The 13,439-nt window shown below is 41.8% G+C and overlaps 1 long non-coding RNA gene across 1 annotated transcript in view; it reads right to left on the minus strand.

Annotated features, from left to right (window-relative positions):
- Nucleotides 1-521: 521 nt before the first annotated feature.
- LOC112860872 (uncharacterized) overlaps nt 522-13,439 on the minus strand; it is a 53,359-nt gene continuing 40,441 nt past the window's right edge. The window contains exon 4 of the long non-coding RNA XR_015254125.1: nt 522-1,731. This is a non-coding gene — a long non-coding RNA (uncharacterized LOC112860872). The remainder of the gene's footprint in view (nt 1,732-13,439) is intronic.

Below are 13,439 nucleotides of genomic sequence, written 5' to 3' on the forward strand. Positions count from 1 at the left end.
CTGGCTGAAGTCGGACGCTTAACCGACTGTGCCACCCAGGCGCCCCGCATCTTGCTTTTTAAGAACATAAGCCTGTGGGAGGTTTCATTTGCCCCTTAGAAACTTTCAGCTTCACTTCCCCGCATCCTATGAACCCTGAGAACTCAGCAAACGTCTTGTGGAGAAAACCAGCTTTGAAGGTGAAGCCCCTCAAGTTTGTAATATTTTCACACTAGGCCCCCAGTTGGTTAGAGCTTTGTTGGTTTCTCTTACCTTTACTAGGACCCTCTGCCCGAGCCACGCCTGATCCTCAACCTGTGCCCAGAATCAATAAATGTCACCAGGGCCAAAAACATCTGTGGGTCTGCAGCTTACCTGCAAACAATTTCTCTGTCTCTGTGATGTTAGTTCATCTACGACTCATTTCTTCCACAACCCAGGGGCGCCTTTCCAGATTCATTTTTGTAATTTCTCTAGTTTTTCCTAGTTGTTACAGTAGAGTTACTGGCCGGCCTCAGCTAACTGCACAGTATCCACAAGCAGAAGTTTCACATTTTATTTCTGAAGATGACAGGATTATTACGATAAGGATTCTACCTTATATGTCACGATGTTTTGTAGTTTTCAAGGGTGTGACACATCCACTATCCCAACGTTTACCAGGTCCGTGGCATAGGGTAAACTAGGGTACCCGACTCGGCGGGACATCTCTGAAGCCACACCCGTTGGGCACAACCGCCCACGGGGAAGGGAGGAGGGTTCTCCTCCGTTCTTCTGAGACCTGGCTTGTCCGCAGTCCCTCTATATGAAGGACATGAAAACAAATGGGAGCTTATTTGCCAGGCTACACAGCATAGTCTCCAACAACGGACTCACGCTTGTTAAGTGTCCGCTTACAAGAATGCTTGAATGCACGCAGATTCAGGCTGATTTCAGGTTATTGGTGAATCACCTGAGATCTTCATAAAGGCGGGTTTACAGCGTTTATGAAACATTCACCTCAGACAGCATTTTTCCACCGGGTTACTGATTGGAAGAAATGCAAAATCAAAACAAAAAACAAAAAACACACAAACAAATAGAAAACAGAGAGGGGGACAAACCGTAAAAGACTCTCAAATACAGAGAAGAAACTGAGGGGTTGCTGGAGGGGAGGTGGGTGGGGGGCTGGGCTAAAAGGGTGGTGGGCACTAAGGAGGACACGTGTTGGGATGAGCACTGGGTGTCGTGTGTAAGAGATGAATCACCGGTTCTACTCCTGAAGCCAAGACTACACTGTATGTTAACTCACTTGAATTTAAATAAATTAATTTAAAAAATAATAGTAACATCCCAAAATTTTCTAAGGAGACACACACACACACACACACACACACACACAGCAGTAAAACTGTACCCTTTATGAACCTCCCGGCACATTAATTTCATGAATTATGCTGGTATGTAAACTTACCTCTAGAGAACCATGCTGGCTTCTTGATATTACAGAGCTGGGAGGATATGTTTATCCTTACTATCTCTCTAGACAGGTTTCCCAAGCTGACCTTTCGAAGAAGTGGAATGTACACCATCTTTAAGTACCTTCTAGATAGCTTCTGCAATTCGACAAAGCCCCTGTCGCTGTGGCAGAGTAGCTGCTATTAAGCTGAGCTGGTCTCTGGCGTGGTAGCCGGCAACACTTACGTGGTATTCTCTGAAGGAGATTCAGGAAGTCCCTATGGTCAGAAATCCTCTCCCAGCATCAGTGCAATTCTTTTAGAAATCGGAGAGGGGAGGAGAGCAAGTCTTAGTCATAAACTGGTCAAACCCAGAAGAAGCACAGTTAATATCAGCTTGTGAGCGAGACTCAAGAACAGTTACACAGCGTGGGTTCAAAGAAAACTCAAAACTAGAGCCACGCTCAGCACACGACATCACCACAGACAGTTAATGCTGGGGGGGGGGGCATTATTATTTGCAGTACACGTGAGCTCCTTGAGGGCAAAGGAAGTCAAGTCATGTTTTCGTGCTCTAATGTGATCACATGCGATTTTAATCAGCCATATCTGGGAATTGTTTGTTTATTTTTTTTCATGTAATATATTTAATGTAAGGGAATTGTTTATTCTAATGTGGCACGATTTGCTTCAGGACACAGCAAAACAGCAGAAGTTCCTTAGTATTTCTGAGTATACCCCCAATGGAGAGAATGCTGTATTCGGAGTTACTTCTTCATGTGAAAAAGAGATTCAGCTCGCTGTGCTCATTCTTAATCTCTGAGCATTTTTTTTTTTTTCAACGTTTATTTATTTTTGGGACAGAGAGAGACAGAGCATGAACAGGGGAGGGGCAGAGAGAGAGGGAGACACAGAATCGGAAACAGGCTCCAGGCTCTGAGCCATCAGCCCAGAGCCCGACGCGGGGCTCGAACTCACGGACCGCGAGATCGTGACCTGGCTGAAGTCGGACGCTTAACCGACTGCGCCACCTAGGCGCCCCTCTGAGCATTTCTTTAATCGTAGCTGAACTGTACTTATTTATGCACTCAGCTACTCATTTTACTTTGCGCCCTTCCAATGGAGTTGGGTGATGATGCGGCACTTTTGTCCGTCCATCGTAAGTACGTATCCGATTACGTGGATGTCGAGTGGGATGGCTACCAGCGACTAGCCCGAAGCCTAAAACCGTGGCTCTCCAGAGTTCACTTTTCCTCGGTAAACATCACTGGGATGTGACCTAAACTTGAAAACAGAAATTGAAGTAAAACAGGAATCGTCACGCCCCTAAAGAAAAAAGGCGCGCTTCACTTGTCAAGTTGCGGGAAAATACTGACACCATACGATACGATATGGAACGAGCTACTGAGCCTTTGCACGTTCTTTCTCACAGAACAAGATGAACAGGAGTGCTCTCTCAACCCATCAATCCCTTTAGCCACGAAAGAGAAGATGGCGTAAAACAAGCAAAACAAGACTGCGTGGCAAAGGAGAAACAGCGTATTTTTCAGAAGGCCTGCCATCGGGCAGGCTGGACAAGCTCTTGAGGGACTCCCAGGCCAGCTTCCTCATCTGTAGCCCGGGGATGAAAAGACTTGCCCTATTCCTGTTTGCAGGATAAAAAGAGAGCCCGTGGAAAAGGTCGCGCATCTGAAAGGGCCCCACAAAGTTACATCTTATTAATGAGCGCTAATCGATTTTGCTTTTTTCAACAGAAAACTAAATAAACAAAGAGAAAATGAGATTTATGAAGATTAAGTCGTATCAAGAGAGGAAGCTGGGAGGAATTTTAAACACAGCGTGACTGCCTCTGCACAAAAACATTTGCACGGGGTGGGGGTTCGGGAGGAGAGGAGCCTCCAGGAAATGCACCGAAAGCTGACACGAGTCATGTTCTGATCGCGAACGCGAGTGTGTGCGCCTTCCGTTTCCCACATTTTCAACAGTGTGTTTAATGTGACTTATATGAGAATACTTTTTTTTTTGAAAGCCAGACGATGCCTTTTTCATAGAAATTACCCACTTCCCAGCAAAGACATTTAAAATGTTGTTTTAGATGCCCCAGAGGTGTTTGTAGCAATTGCTAATATGACGTGCTTCATTCAACTCATCACTTATTGAGCACCACGTGCCAGACTCCAGAAGGAGACAGAATAAATGAGATAGAGGCCTGTCTTCCTTGTCCCTTGATAATAAACGGTGGTTGTTCTTCTGTTGTAAGTCAGCTTGAGCATTAAGGCTTAAGGGGAAACAGAGGAGGGAGCGAGAGAGGGAGGGGGAGGGAGAGATACATATTCCAACAACTGTGAGGGCCGGCAAGGCGAGTTGAAAACCTGTGGGGCAGGCCTGCAAGCCAGAAACTCGGGAGCAAAAGCTGAAGCTGCTGTGGACAGGCGAAAGGTTTCCCACCCCAGGGAAACCTCAGTTAATGTTGTTAAAGGCTTTCAACTGATTGGCGCAGGCCCACCCATACTATTCGGGATAATCTTTACTTAGAGTCAGCTGATTATACATGTTAGCCCCGTGTATGAAATACCTCAGAGCAACACCTAGATAAGCGTTTGATTAAATAACTGGGAACGATAGCCTCGCCAACTGGACACATCAAACTGACCCTCAGAGCCTCTCAATATTCTCTCCCACCTATGCTAATTTAGTTAACACGACTACTTTCTCAGCTCATTTCAGACCTCAGCAAACACAGAACTCTTAGGAAATAGTGCCCTTGCTCCATCCCTGTCTTCCTTCCAAGGCCTGCTTAACACAACGCTTGGTCGATTGGGAACTTTACACTTGACATATTCTTATTTCAGGTAGGTGGTTGTTTTAAATTTGGTGACGACCAAGGTAGCGAGGCACTGCAAAAATCAGTGAAAAGCAAAATCCGCTCCCTGTGAACCACAATGTCAAATGTGAGGAGGCCAAAGGTGGAGAAGAGCTATCACTCCCACACTGTAGGCTCCCAAGGTTTTCGACTGTTTTTCTTCATCAAACTTTATTTTTATTAGACGATCTCTTATTTAAATTTATTTTAGCCTATGGTCCCTTATTTATGCGACTAGCCTTCCTCATGCCTTATGTGTCTACACCAGGGGTTCTCAACTGGGGTGATTTTGCACCCCCCACCCCCACCCAAGGGGCTTTCTGACATTCTCTGGACACATTTTTGGTGGCTACACTTGAGGTTACACGGTAGAGGCCGGGGTGCTACTGAACATTCTACAGTGCACAAGACAGGATCCCACAACGAAGAATGATCCATCCCCAAATGTCAATAGTGCGAAGGTTAAGAAACCCTGGTCTAGACGATACTGGTATGAGTTCTGCCACAAATTCTGATCAAGTTCCTCAAACACTAGGTCTATGGAGAAAATAAGCTTGTTAAATTCCCTTAATCTTTAGTTTCCGAACTTGGCTGAAATTACTCTTTAAAATCATGTCAGAGTTTTTGGTGATTTTTGGAAGGGTGAAATGAATAAAATATGTTCACTTTTAAAATGGCTGAAAATATTAATGTTCTGAGTCAGTGAAAGTTACTGATTGTAGTTAAACTATTAAAACTTGAGAGGCGGCTGGCTGGCTCCGTCTGTAGAACACAAAACTCTTGATCTCAGGGTCATGGGTTTCAGCCACACGCTGAGTATAGAGATAACTTAAAAATAAAAATCTCTAGGGGCACCTGGGTGGCTCAGTCGGTTGAGCATCCGACTTCGGCTCAGGTCACAATCTTGCAGTTCATGAGTTTGAACCCTGCGTCGGGCTCTGTGCTGACAGCTTAGAGCCTGGAGCCTGCTTCAGATTCTGTGTCTCCTTCTCTCTCTGCCCTTCTCCTGCTCATGCTCTGTTTTTCTCTGTCTCAAAAATAAATAAAACATTAAAAAAAAAATTAAAAAAAAAATAAAAAATAAAAATCTCTAAACCATTACAACTTTAAATATAGTAGTATGTATGATTTAGTTTATCATGAAACATAATTTACATTATTTTTTTAAATAACATAACATTTATTTAAATATTTAATTTAAATATTAAATATTTAAATAACATATTTCAAGTGATTTATTCAATTTTCATTCACTATTTTTTTATTTGTATTTATTTATTTATTTATCCATATAATTTATTGTCAAGTTAGCTAACATACAGTGTATACAGTGTGTTCTTGGTTTCGGGGGTAGATTCCCATGACTCATCGCTTACATACTCATCAGTGCTCATCCCAAGTGCCTTCCTCAATGCCCGTCACCCATTTCCCCCCCTCCATCGTCTCCCCATCAACCCTCAATTGTTCTCTGTATTTCAATCTCATGGGTTTGCTTCCCTCTCTGTTTGAAACTATTTTTTTCCCCTTCCCTTTCCCCATGGTCTTCTGTCAAGTTCCTCGTATGAGTGAAAACATAGGATACCTGTCTTTCTCTGACTGACTTATTTCACTCAGCATAATACCCTCCAGTTCCATCCATGTTGTTGCAAACGGCAGGATTTCATTCTTTCTCATTGCCAAGTATTATTTCCTTGTATATATAAACCACATCTTCTGTATCCATTCACCAGTTGATGGACATTTGGGCTCTTTCCATATTTGGCTATTGTTGAAAGTGCTGCCATAAACATTGGGGTACATGTGCCCCTATGAATCAGCACTCCTGCATCCCTTGGGTAAATTTCTAGCTGGGTCATAGGGTAGTTCTATTTTGAACTTTTTGAGGACCCTCCACACTGTTTTCCAGAGTGGCTGCACCAGTTCGCATTCCCACCAACAGTGCAGGAGGGTTCCTGTTCCTCCACATCCTCGCCAGCATCTGTAGTCTCCTGAGTTGTTCATTTTAGCTACTCGGACCAGTGTGAGGTCGTATCTCAGTGTGGCTTTGATTCGTATTTCCCTGATGAGGAGTGACATTGAGCATCGTTTCATGTGTCTGTTGGCCATCTGGATGTCTTCTTTGGAAAAGTGTCTTTTCATGTCTTCTGCCCATTTCTTCACTGGATTATTTGTTTTTTGGGTGTTGAGTTTGGTAAGTTCTTTATAGATCTTGGATACTAACCCTTTATCCGATATGTCATTTGCAAATAGTTTCTCCCATTCTGTCAGTTGCCTTTTAGTTTTGTTGATTGTTTACTTGGCAGTGCAGAAGTTTTTATCTTGATGAAGTCCCAATAGTTCATTTTTGCTTTTATTTCCCTTGCCTTCGGAGACGTGTTGAGTAAGAAGTTGCTGCAGCTGAGGTCAAAGAGGTTGTTGCCTGCTTTCTCCTCTAGGGTTTTGACGGTTTCCTGTCTCGCATTTAGGTCTTCCATCCATTTTGAGTTTATTTTTGTGTATGGTGTTAAGAAAGTGGTCTAGTTTCATTCTTCTGCGTGTTGCTGTTCAGTCCTCCCAGCACCATTTGCTGAAGAGACTGTCTTTTTTCCATTGGATACTCTTTGCTGCTTTGTTAAAGATTAGTTGGCCATACATTTCATACATCCAATTCTGGGCTCTGTATTCTATTCCATTGGTCTATATGTCTGTTCTTGTGCCAGTACCATACTGTCTTGAGGATTATAGCTTTGTAGCAGAGGCTGAAGTCCAGGATGCTGATGCCTCCGCTTTGGTTTTCTTTTTCAACATTACTTTGGCTATTCGGGGTCTTTTGTGGCTCCATACAAATTTTAGGAATAAACCTAATCAAATATGTAAAAGATCTGTATGCTGAAAACTATGGAAAACTTATGAAAGAAATTGCACTTGATCTTGGCCAAAAGGCCGAGAAGCGATTAAAATAAATTGAAGAAGACACAAAGAAATGGAAAAACATTCTATGCTCATGGATTGAAAGAACAAATATTGTTAAAATGGCAAGACTACCCACAGCAATCTACACATTCAGTGCAATCCCAATCAAAATTGCACCAGCGTTCTTTTCATTTACCGTTTAATTGAACTTGTATTCAAAATCTATTCAAAATCTATTTCATCTCAAAAGTAAAATAAGAGGAAGTTTTTTAAACTATAACTGTAGCACCCTCATGCCCCATGAATGTAATTCATAAGTAACACAACATATATTTTTCTGCTAACAATCCTATATATTTATCACTAAAAAAAAAAAAAGGTTGAAAATACAATGAAAATTGTGTGGTTTTTATCATCCATTGTATTAGTCAGGGTTCTACATATGCATATACATAGAGAGATATTTACTACATAGAATATTATTAGACTTTATATATAAAGATTACATATGTATGAAGATTATTATATAGAGACAGATTACATGAAGAGACTTATTATAAGGAACTGACTTATGTGATTACAGATGCTGGTTAAGTCCGAAATCTGCAGAGCTGACGTTGCAGTTCATGTCTAACGGCTGGAAGCTGCCAAGTGCAAGAGGCAGTGCCTAGTTCAAAGGCTGTCTGGCTGAAAGATTCTTTCTTACTCGGAGAAGGTCAGCCTTTTGTTCTACGCAGGCTATACACTGATTGGCTGAGGCCCACCCACGTTTATGGAGGGCAGTCTGCTTCAACTCAGTCTACTGATATAAATGTTAACCTCATCCAAAAATACCCTCACAGAAACACCTAGAATAATGTTTCACCAAATACCCAACATAAATTGACACATAAAATTAATCACTATGGCCATTCAGGAGAAAAAAAAAAAAAGACACCTGGAAAAGGGGCAAAAATTATAAATAACTTACAATATCCAAGATATGGAAACAACCCAAGTGTCTTTCCAAAAATAAATGGACAAAGAAGATGTGGTGTGTATATATATATACACAATGGAATATTACTCCACCGTAAAAAAGAGGAGATATTGCCATTTGCAACAACACAGATGGACGGATGGACCAAGAGAGTGTCATGCTAAGTGAAACAAGGCAGACAGAGAAAGACAAATACTATATAATTTCACTCGTCTGTAGAATCTAAAAAAAAAAAAAAAAAAAAAAATGAATAAACAAAAAGAAGAAATCAGAGAGTAAACTGATGGTTGCCAGAGGGAAGGGGGTACAGGGTTGGGCAAAATGGGTGAAGGAGATTGGCAGGAGATACAAGAACAAAAGGCACAGCATAGGGAACATAGTCGATGATATTGCGACAGTGCTGTGTGGTGACAGATGGCAGCTACATGTAAGTGAGCACAGTATACCGCACAGAACTGTTGAATCACTATGTTGTACCCCTTAAACTAATGTCACATTGTGTGTCAACTACACTCAAAAAAGTTTTTTTTAATTAGTAGCAACTTAACATCAATAATAAGAATTCTAGTTAAATAGAATAATTCAGCCCCATGGTAATAGATAAAACCGTTATTTTTCTAGTGTGGTAGAGACTGTTTAGAGTCACGGAAAAGTTTCATAAATACCATTGGCCAGGCTCGGCCATTATATACATGAATTATTACAGTACCTTGAGATATAACTCGTCCAGGCCTAAAGATTCAAACCTATTTAGTATACTCAAGTACCGACTTATCAGAGCCATACAGTGGAATCACATAATTAGAAGGAAACTTTGTGATTATCCCCAAGTCCCCCCAGTAGTGACAAAGAAAAGCAAGATGTTGATTTAGATTTGTCTTGAGTGTTAGACAGAGCCTTGATTTGGGATACTTTAAAATCATAAGCCTATAAATATCGGACTGGGATTTGATGCTGACCACAAACAAATGGGAAACATGCAAACTTATGTTGGCACAAATCATGTTTCACTACTCCTGTTTTTTGCTGATGTCAAGAGTACACTGGAAAGATTGCCTTGTAGTCCGTAGAGTATGGTTAGTATCAAAGAAACCCCAGGGGTAGGTCTCAGTCCTGGCTATGCCTCAGAATTATGTGTGGAGGAACATAAAAACATAGCCGCTTGGGACTCATCTTAGACTCTCTGCTACAATTTCCCTCCCCTTCTGGCGACAATGCTAATCTAGAGTTTTACTTTAACTTTTGACTTGCTATATGTAGACATGTCCAAAGCAAGAGAGCAAAAAAAAAAAGTATTAGACATGAAATTATGATTTTTTTTTTTTTTGCCTACAATTTGGGGACCTATGTTCTCAAGGGACACTGCCCCTTACTCATCACTAAAAGAAATACAAGCCCAACCAAGAGATAGGACTTTCAGTCATGAAAAATAAGACCTTCTTACGAGTCAACGATGGTCTCTTTCCTTCGTGAGAATTGTTCCACTTTATTTAGCCAAGAATCAATCACTCAATCAATAGTAAATTAGTTAAATAACAACTATTTAATATATATACTTATTTATATATTAATTCTAGGCTACTACAACAAACCAATTCTCACAAAGGAGAGAAACTCTTCTTTTCCATATATATATAGAGAAAGAAAATATATATCTACAATATCTGTATATATAAATATATATCTATAAAAATATATAGAGAAATATAGAGAGATAAATAACATATATATGTCATTGCATATGTAATACAAGTTTGCTGTAAAACATTCAGACAGTTCAGAAGTACATGGATTTTTAAATCTCTCCCATCCCTTCATAGGCACTCGCTAGTATTTGACGTACATCCTTCCAGAGCTTTCTGCAAGTACCCATACATATGCACATATGTATAGGGGTAGTTCTTTAAATGGGAACAAATTACACATAATGACATGCATACTGCTTTTCAAAAACCAGTACTCTGGGGGGTGGGAGCAGAGCAGGGATGGTGGGGGGCGCCCTGGGTGCTCGGTCAGTTGAGCATCCAACTTCGGCTCAGGTCATGATCTCACGGTTCATGAGCTTGAGCCCTGCGTCGGGCTCTGTGCTGACAGCTCAGAGTCTGGAGCCTGCTTTGGATTCTGTGTCTCCCTCTCTGCCCCCCTGTCCCCGCTTGCGCTCTGTCTCTGTCTCTCTCTCTCTCAAGCATAACATTAAAAAAAAATTAACATTAACATTAAAAAAAAAAAACACCAGTACTCTACCATTGATATCCTCCTCTGGCAGAGCAGGCAGACTTCCCTAGTTCCTTTTCAATGGCCGCTTCACCTTCCATAGCATCGATATACCATAATCCAACAATTTTCTCCTATTGATGGATGTGCGACTTGTCAACAGTTTTTCACTCACAGTGGCACAGTGAGCATCCTTTAAACTAGACACAGTCCACCCTGAAGTCGGCGCCCCTCCTTGCCCAACTGCAGGGAGTGGTGTCTGAGACACGGAGAGCTGTGCCCTGGGGTTGGGCAGAAAGACCTGCCCCAAGTTTCCTTTAACTTAGTTCTTGGTATTCCAGGCTCCCTGGTGAGGCTTTCCTTGTATGTTTATACTGGTTCAATTCTAGCCAATAAATACGCATTGAGCCCCTACCAAGTGCATAGCCCTGTGCTGGATGCTAGGAATTCGATGCCACACGACACACGGTCCCTGCCCTCAAGGGTCTCACCACAATGCGGTGGTGGGTACCAATCTAGTAGTAGCAAGAAACGGCCAAGGGAGAAGGAAAGTAGGTAGAATGGCCGCACTAGGCCCTGCTCTTACCTGCGCTAAAGCTTTACTAATTATGCCCCCCCTCCCAGACAAACCTACCTGGTCTCTCAGTCACTACCTAACATTCAACAGATGAAATCACTCCAAGAATGCCTCAAATAGTTCTCCTCCGGGTGATATGTTGACTATATATCTTGGAACCTAAAAACAAAAACAAAAACAACCAAAAAGACCCAAACAACACAGAAATATATATTTCTATGCCACATACAGGGGCATCATGTGCGGTGGGGTGCACATACAAACGTGTCTAGAAGTGGTGAACCAGCCTCCCTACATAGATGTTGCCTCAGATGGAGGAAAAATGTTCCCTGTGTGTAAGCCCACCCCTCTACCAACACGTTAGACACAATCCACATTTGTTCTCTAAATGTACAGGTCCATGTATGGTGCACTATTCTGTGTTTATCTCCCTTAGACAATGTATTGCTTATTGACGTTAAATACGTTTACAGCTATTTCGAGTTTTTAAAGGTAGAAGAAAGAAAGCTGAAAGATAGTTCATGCCCAGCTCTGGGAAGACCACGCGTAATTTATCTCGTTGTTTTTCCTTTCTTTGGCATTGCATTCCAGTCCTCATTGCCATTCTTCCATATCTTCGAGTCTAGATTTCTTTCCTAGCAGCTGGCATGGCTCCTTCCGTACCACCCTCCTCGGAGATGGCCGCCGTCCCCTCCAAGATAACAATTCTTCCTATACTTGAATCACATCAGAAAGTCTAGTTTCAACTGTGTCTTCCCAAGCTCCATGACCCTGATTCCCTCACTTCGCTTTCATTTTCCTCACCTTCCAAACTTAGGTGAGATGTTTGGATTTTCACTGCCACTTTCTACTCAGTAGGACATGCTCTTCAACACCACCCAGTTGTTGAACCCTGCAAAGTCAGGGGTCTTTGTCCTGGTAACCAATGTATCCAAGTCCCAGGGAAGAGGGGCTGCGCCATCTTGGGTGGTCCACAGAGATTTGTTGACTGACTGAACGCATGTCCCCGTCTCATCTTTCCACGTTCCCAGGCCGATTATATCCGATACATAGGATGTTACGACATTAACTTTACCTTCATTTCTGCTTTCTAAAACGCAAGGTGATGTTTTTGTGCCAAGCCCCAACTTTGCCATTATTAATAAGGAAGCAGGTTGTCTAGCTTATAGGTCAATGAACGTTGACACTTGGGTCAGAAACCAATTTTTGAAAAAAGGCTAATGCTAACATTTTTCTTTTCCTTTGTGAGTGATTATCTTCTGTTCAACTTTTGTCACGGAGCACAGTGATTTCTAGAAGAATGTCTTTGGCTTGGAAAAGCCAGGGTAGATTGACTCTGAGATAAAGTAAAAGCTGCCTCCTTCACGTTCCCTTTACCCCAGGTAGGTTTGCTGTCGTCCCCTAGATTATGCAGAAAGGAGGGGAAAATCTGAAAGAGGAGTCTGCACAGCTATGAAGGCTCCATTAGACCTTGGCAGAGGCCCAAAGAGACCACCAAGCTCGCTCATAAATGCACAGTGTCTAATAAAAATGTGATGATGATTATTATTATGCATTTATTGAGCAGCAAAAATGCGCTAAATTTAAAAATGTATGTACTCTGTTATTCATATCTCCTGATGGGTATGTAGAAACTGCTGGCTGTTTGTTTTCCCCAGTAATTAGCACGTTGTTTTCACAGCCTGATGGCTGCCAATGGTCACCATTCTGCCCACATGCTTGAGGTTTCTGTGGCCCAAGGACGACACCTAACCCCCAGCACCTCACACCCGTAAGGCTTTGTTGTGGGCCAAGTTCCAGTCTATGATGGAGTCGATATGGCACAAGCATGTTTAACAAGTCTCTTGCATTTTTTTTTCTATTTCTCCAAAGAAAAACATTTGAGCCTTCAAAGTGAGGAATTTGCTTCTTAACCCAGAGATCACACACAAAAGTGACTTCGAACCTTAAATCTACTTCTCGTTCAGAAATCACTGCAGGAAATCACCAACATCTTAGGCAAACTCCCATTCTAGTTAGAGAATAAAAACAACAACAAATTAGTTCCTGGGGGATTTTCGGACGCTTTCAACAACCATTACTTTGCAAGCACTTTATCCACTCTTAGGCAAAGTGTCTTAAAAATATAGCCAATGTTTAATAAGAGGGAAACCACAACCTGTATTGCAAACCAGAAATAGGTGCCTTGTGAACTGCTTGCTTTCTCTAAATTCTGCAGTGAAAAGAGTAAAATCAGTCAATAGGAAGTTCTTATTTTAAATTAGGTGAAGTCTGCAATTTTTCCTTGTGCTCCCTCTTTAAAAAAAAAAAAAAAAAAAAAGCTACAAGTCCCTGAAATGACTCAAGCCAAAGCAGAGAACGGATATTACAGGACCCGACTTGACCAGGCACACCTAAGGCCAACTGCTCAAAAGCTTCCTTCCCTGCTTGCACCTGCAATTATTTTCATGCAAATAGTGTTAAGTTAAATTGGCCACTTGTGAGCTGAATTCAGCACTG

The sequence above is a fragment of the Puma concolor genome, chromosome A1 (genome assembly GCF_028749965.1).
Source record: "Puma concolor isolate L17-30 chromosome A1, mPumCon1.1.hap2, whole genome shotgun sequence".
NCBI classification, from domain to species: domain Eukaryota; kingdom Metazoa; phylum Chordata; class Mammalia; order Carnivora; family Felidae; genus Puma; species Puma concolor.